Consider the following 6,356-nt stretch of genomic DNA (forward strand, 5'->3'; position numbering starts at 1 on the left):
ATCTCATAATAGTAATATTCCTAATATTCTTATTAATAATATTAATAATCCCATAATAATAATATTCCTAATAGTAAACCCTAATACCCTTAAATAATAACACTAATATTTGCTAATTAGTGATAATCAATTACTTAGTTTTGATCAATTACCTAAAACTTATAAATGATGTCTCTTTCGTCTTAATCATCAATTACCTAAAAATTACAAATGATGTCCTAATCTTTAAGGCCATGCTTAAATGTTAATAGAATGATAAAAAAACCTAAGTCATCTTCTTAAAAAGTCAAAATGGTCCCTTTTGAATTTTTAGGATATTGGTCCCTTTTGACTTCTTAGCTAAAAATAGAAAGAAAAGGTGGTCAAATGGGGGTACGGCGTACTTTGACCCTTCCACAGCTGCACCATTTTAGTGCGAGCAAAACTTCACAAGTTCCTCGAACTTGAAAGCATATTCAGCAACTGTCATGTTTCCTTGCTTAAGCTTAATGAATGGAACTATGACATAAAATATTTGGTTAAGGAGCATCGTAGACTGATGTCAATAAAGATTATTGAGGAAAAAGGAATATATGACCGTATCATGAAAAGGATAAATGAAAATAAGCCAGATTTATTTTCCTTTATGGCTATGGAGAAACTGGAAAGACTTGTATTTGGAGGTCAATGTTAGCAACATTAAGATTAAATAGTGAGATTATTATAACAGTAGCTTCAAGTGGAATAACTGCACTGCTTATTCCAAGAGGGAGAACTGCACACTCAAGGTTTTCCATGCCTATAAATGTTAATGAATGCTTAACGTGTGAAATAACTCCAAAAAGTAATTTGGCGAGTTAATAGCCAAGGCAAAGATGATCATATGGGATGAAACACCAATGATGCATAAGCATTATTTTGAAGTTGTTGATCGCACTATAAGGGATATTCTTCGATCTTATAATAATGGAAGTTTAGATATTCCATTTGGGGGAAAAGTTGTTGTTTTGGGTGGAGATTTTCGCCAAATCCTTCTTGTCATACCTAAAGGAAACAAACAAGATGTTGTTCATGCTACTATATATTATTCCTATTTTTGGATTTTTTATGAAGTTCTTACATTAACTACAAACATGAGACTTCTAATTGGAAGTTAAAATTCTGACATTAAAGAAAGAAATGTATTTCCTAAGCGGATTTTGGGAATTGATGATGAAAGTATTGGAGAAATTAATAATATATATATCACAATCAATATACCACACAATTTGCTTATTCTAAGTTTTTGTGATCCACTTACCACTATTGTTCAGACCACATATCCAAATCTTTTTCATAATATGACTGACCAAACTTTTTTTTAAGATAGGGCTACATTGGCTCCTTAAAAATACAATGGTTGACTCAATCCATGATTATATGCTGGATTTAATAAGTGGAAAAGAAATAATATATTTGAGTTTTGATTCTTCATATTATAATAACTCAAATATTGACATCCTATATAATGTGCACACTCCTGGATTTTTAAACACAATTATTTCTTCTGGACTTCCAAATCACAAGTTAAGATTGAAAGTTGGAGTACTAGTAACATTATTGAGAAATATTAAGCAATCTTTAGGTTTGTGTAATGAAATAAGGTTAATAATTACAAAATTTGGAAAATACATCGTTGAAGCAAATGTTATGCCGGGAAGCAATATTGGTCAAAAAGCATATATTCCAAGGTTTTCATTGACTCGTTCTATACAAAAATCCCTTTCAAATTTCAACGACGTCAATTTCCTTTTCCTTTGGTTGTTTCATTTGCAATTACTATCAATAAAAGTCAATGGCTATCACTCAAACATGTTGGAATATATCTACCACAACCAATTTTCTTCCATGGACAACTATATATTGTCATGTCAAGGGTTACTTCAAGAAAAGAGTTGAAGATATTTGTGACTAATTATGAATGTGAAGATATAAATGCAACATCTTAATTATTTTTTATTTCTTTTAATTTATACATTTTAAATTATCATAGTAAATTTTTTTTAATTTATTATCTTTCACATTAAATGGCCTACATACATGGTCGGCCGTGTGAGTGTGCAGGATGAGCCACCGCACATAACCTACAATAATCGGGTTTGATAAAAAAATTGAGTTCAATTAATTTATATATAATTTAGTTATAATATATATTGGTTTGTGGATTGATCAACTAATTTACATAATAATTCAGTGAAGAGGTAACATTTTGCGATGTAAGGGTTCTTAATTCAAATCTTAAAATTGATTTTTATGATTTTAATTATTTTATTCACACAAAAAATGTGAACACACGACCATCACCATAAAAAGGCATTCTTTATCACTACTCCAAGAAGCAATTATTATTCAAACATTAAATTGTTCAATACTTATTTATTAATAATTGATTTTTTTAATTAAAAAATTCTATTATTTATTAGAGATCATAGGAATAGGATCATTAAAAAGTTTGGGCCGACCCTGCCTTCATAATCTAAATGGCATGCAAAATAATTTTATATACAAATCAAAATTTAAATATTAATTAAATCAAAAAATTTAAATAATTTTATATACAAATAAAAATATAGATTTATTTTTTAATATATCCGTGCGACGGGGATCTAGTTTTGAATAAATGGAAAGATGTGTATATGATAGATAATTCTATTCTCATCGAAATGTATTGCTTCTATAAGAAATTTGTTGATAAAAATTCTTTAGAACTAAAAAATAATAAAATATATTTTCACAAATACGGGTGATATTATTCTTGACCTTTATAATTATAAACCATACTAATACAAATAACATCATAGCTCTCTATTAAAAAAATAAAATATTCATTAATCTTTAATGAAAATATTATAATCTTCAATACCATAAATACTAATCCTTGATCAAACGCCAAAGTTTGGCACATAAACTTGTTCCCAATTCAAAGTAAGGTATGTTTTTATTTGCGAAGACAACTCACTTGCTGCCAATTCAGAATAAAGAGTTCATAAAAAAGAATGAATATTGTATAGAGTATCATAGTAATCTTCAATGCAACAATTCAGATCCAACAGCTAAGGTGAGACATAAATTTGATCCCTATTCAAAGCAAAGTATATATGCTTATCTAAAAAAATAATTAAAAATCACTAAAGTTATTTGAAACAACTAAGTAGTGTAGAATCTTTTTATCGGAACAAAAAGCAAATTTTAATAATTTTTTAGATTAAAACTCAAACATAAACTTACGTTTGTCTTCCTAGATTAAAAGATTTAAGTGTTGTTAGAGTTACTTTTTATTTTAACTTTGGTACGGTTTCATGATATTCTAAGGGTATGTTTTGTTTAATTTTTGAAAATTTTAACAAACTTTATTTTTAATATATATCATCTAACCTCTAATATTCAAAATAATATTCTATAATGTTATAATTTTAAATATTTATTTTTTAATTTTTCATATTTAAGATGTCTAATTTTTATAACGAAGTTTAACCAAATAATTAAAAGCATAAGAGTTACGTATTGAATTTATTATAATAAAAAAATTTAATAAGAGATACTTATTTCTTTGGTGGTCATTTTTTCAATTATGATCCTATTCACAATCGACCTAATGTTCAAGTGGTTTGGCCAATAGTAGGTCAATAAATATTGAACGGTGATGATGTAGAAAGAGGTTTATGTGGAATACAAATAACCTCTGTTTTTTCCCTATATTTGGCGAGCATCTAGAATAACTAATGAATTACAATTCTATTGGACTGTAATATGTGCGTTGGTCTTTGCATTCTTAATGCTTTTTGTTGATTGGTTTCATTATCACAAAGCTGCTCTAAAATTGGTTTGGTTTTAAGATGTAGAATCCATATTGAATCACTATTTGACAAGTCTATTAGGACTTAAGTCTCTTTCTTGGGTGGGGCGTCAAGTACATATATATTTACCAATTAACCAATTTCCAAATGCGGGAGTAGATCCAAAGAGATCCCACTTCCTCATGAATTTATCTTTAATATGGATCTTTTGGCTCAACTTTATCCAAGTTTTGAGGAGCAGTCCCATTTTTTTCTTCCTTGAATTGGTCAAAATATGCAAACTTTCTTACTTTTCGTGGAGGATTATACCCATTAACTAGTGGTCTATGGCTGATTGATATTGCACACCATTTAGATATTGCAATTAATTTTCTCATGGCAGATCATATGTATAGAACTAACCGGGGTGTTGGTCATGGTATAAAAGATATTTTAGAAGCACATAAAGGTCCATTTACAGGCCAGTGTCATAAAGGTCTGTATGAGATCCTAACAACGTCATGGCATGCACAATTATCTATTAACCTAACTATGTTGGGCTCTTTAACCATTATTATAAGTCATAATATGTATGTTATGCCTCCTTATCCATACCTAGCTACTGACTAGGTACACAACTGTCATTATTCACATATCACATGTGGATTATGGTCTTTCTCATAGTTGGTGTTATTGCACATGCAACCATTTTCATGGAAAGAGAATATGATTAAACTACTCGATAAAACCATATATTAGATTGTGTTTTTAGACATTGTAATGCAGTCATATCACATCTCAATTTAGTGTGTATATTTCGAGGCTTTCGCAGTTTTGGGTTATATATTCATAATGATACCATGAGTGTTTTAAGACACCCTCGAGATATATTTCTGATACCACTATATAATTACAATATGTCTTTGCTCAATGGATACAAAATAACCATGCTTTAGAACCTGGCACAACAGCCCCTGATGCAACAACAAACACCAGTTTGACCTGAGGCGGTGGTGATTTAGTGGTTGTAGGTAGCAAAGTAGCTTTGTTACCTTTTCCACTAGGGATTGCAAAAAAATCGGTACATCATATTCATGAATTTACAATTCATTTGACGATATTGATACTCTTGGAGGGTTTTCTATTTGATCGTAGCTCATGATTGATATTAGATAAAGCAAATCTTAATTTTTGATTCCCTTGTGATGGCCCTGAAGTAGGGGGGACATGCCAAGTATCCGCTTCGGATCATATATTCCTAGGATTATTTTGGATGTATAGTGCAATTTGTGTAGTAATATTCCATCCTAGTTGGAAAATTCAATAAGATATTTAGGAAAGTATAAATGATCAAGGAGTAGTAACTTATATCACACAAGCAAACTTTACGCAAATTTTAATTACTAAATGGGTGGATTCACGATTTCCTATAAGCGCATGGTTCCCAAGTAATTCAGTCTTATGATTCCTTGTTATCTGCATATGGTCTTTTTTTTTAGGCGCCCATTTTGTATGGGCTTTTAGTTTAATGTTCTAATTCAGCTGGTGTGGTTATTGGCAAGAACATAATAAATTCAAAGTTGCTTCTGCTACTTAGCCTAGAGCATTGAGCATTGTGCAAAGACGTGTTGCAAGAGTAATACATTACCTTATAGGTAGAATTGCTATAACATGGGCATTCTTCTTAGCAAGAATTATTGTAGTAGGATAATGCCTAGGAGGATTTGAAGAACATTATTGCATTAAGATTTCCAAGGTTTAACCAAGGTATAACTCAGAACCCTGATGACTTCTCAGCAAGTGTATCAATAATGTCGCAGTAATAAAAAGATATTGATTTCACATGGTCTGTTATTTAACATGATAATAGTTGTTCAATTATAAAAAGTAACGATGGGGGGGGGGGGGGGGGGTTGAGTTTGAATGCGAGAAAATAAAAGTTGTTTTGAATTAATAAGAAAGCAATCGGGTTTTGTATAGAATCCCTTATTTCTCCCATGTTGATGTCTAGTGCATTACTTGAATGAGAATGTCATTATATTTCCACGATAAATAAACGCAACCATTATATCCAATCCCTTGGTGTATAGCTCACTAATTACAACTCGGGGTCTCATATCCCTATTCAACCAGCATAAGTGAAATTAGGTAATGCACATAATGTTAATTCAACTTCCACCACTTGGGGTCTCTTATCCCTATTCAACCAGCGTAAGTACAATAATTCCCCTAGTTCCAACACATAGACTAATGGTCAGTATTTCATATGTACCCAAAATCAAATTAAAAAGAGTATATCACATAAAAAACGTTAAGAAAAATAAGCATTTGAATAGAAATATAACTCCAATTATTCATGCAATGAAAAATGAAACATATGTCTCAACAGGTTCAAAATAAGTTCAAAAAAAAAACCTAACTTAGAGATGTTAGCTACTCATAACGGTACAATCAACTACCAATTGATTAGATGAAGACTGCATTTGAAAATCCTTGAAGAACTGGCCTCCAATGCTCTCAAAATCGACATCTTTGTGCTTTTTACCATCACTTTCAGTCTAA

The 6,356-nt window shown here is 30.4% G+C and overlaps 2 pseudogenes; both read left to right on the plus strand.

Annotated features, from left to right (window-relative positions):
* Positions 1–538: 538 nt before the first annotated feature.
* LOC127102281 (uncharacterized) lies at positions 539–1,967 on the plus strand (annotated as a pseudogene).
* A 91-nt stretch (positions 1,968–2,058) lies between these two features.
* On the plus strand, positions 2,059–5,505 carry LOC127102282 (photosystem I P700 chlorophyll a apoprotein A1-like; annotated as a pseudogene).
* Positions 5,506–6,356: the final 851 nt, after the last annotated feature.

Source organism: Lathyrus oleraceus, chromosome 7, assembly GCF_024323335.1.
Source record: "Lathyrus oleraceus cultivar Zhongwan6 chromosome 7, CAAS_Psat_ZW6_1.0, whole genome shotgun sequence".
In the NCBI taxonomy this organism is placed as follows: domain Eukaryota; kingdom Viridiplantae; phylum Streptophyta; class Magnoliopsida; order Fabales; family Fabaceae; genus Lathyrus; species Lathyrus oleraceus.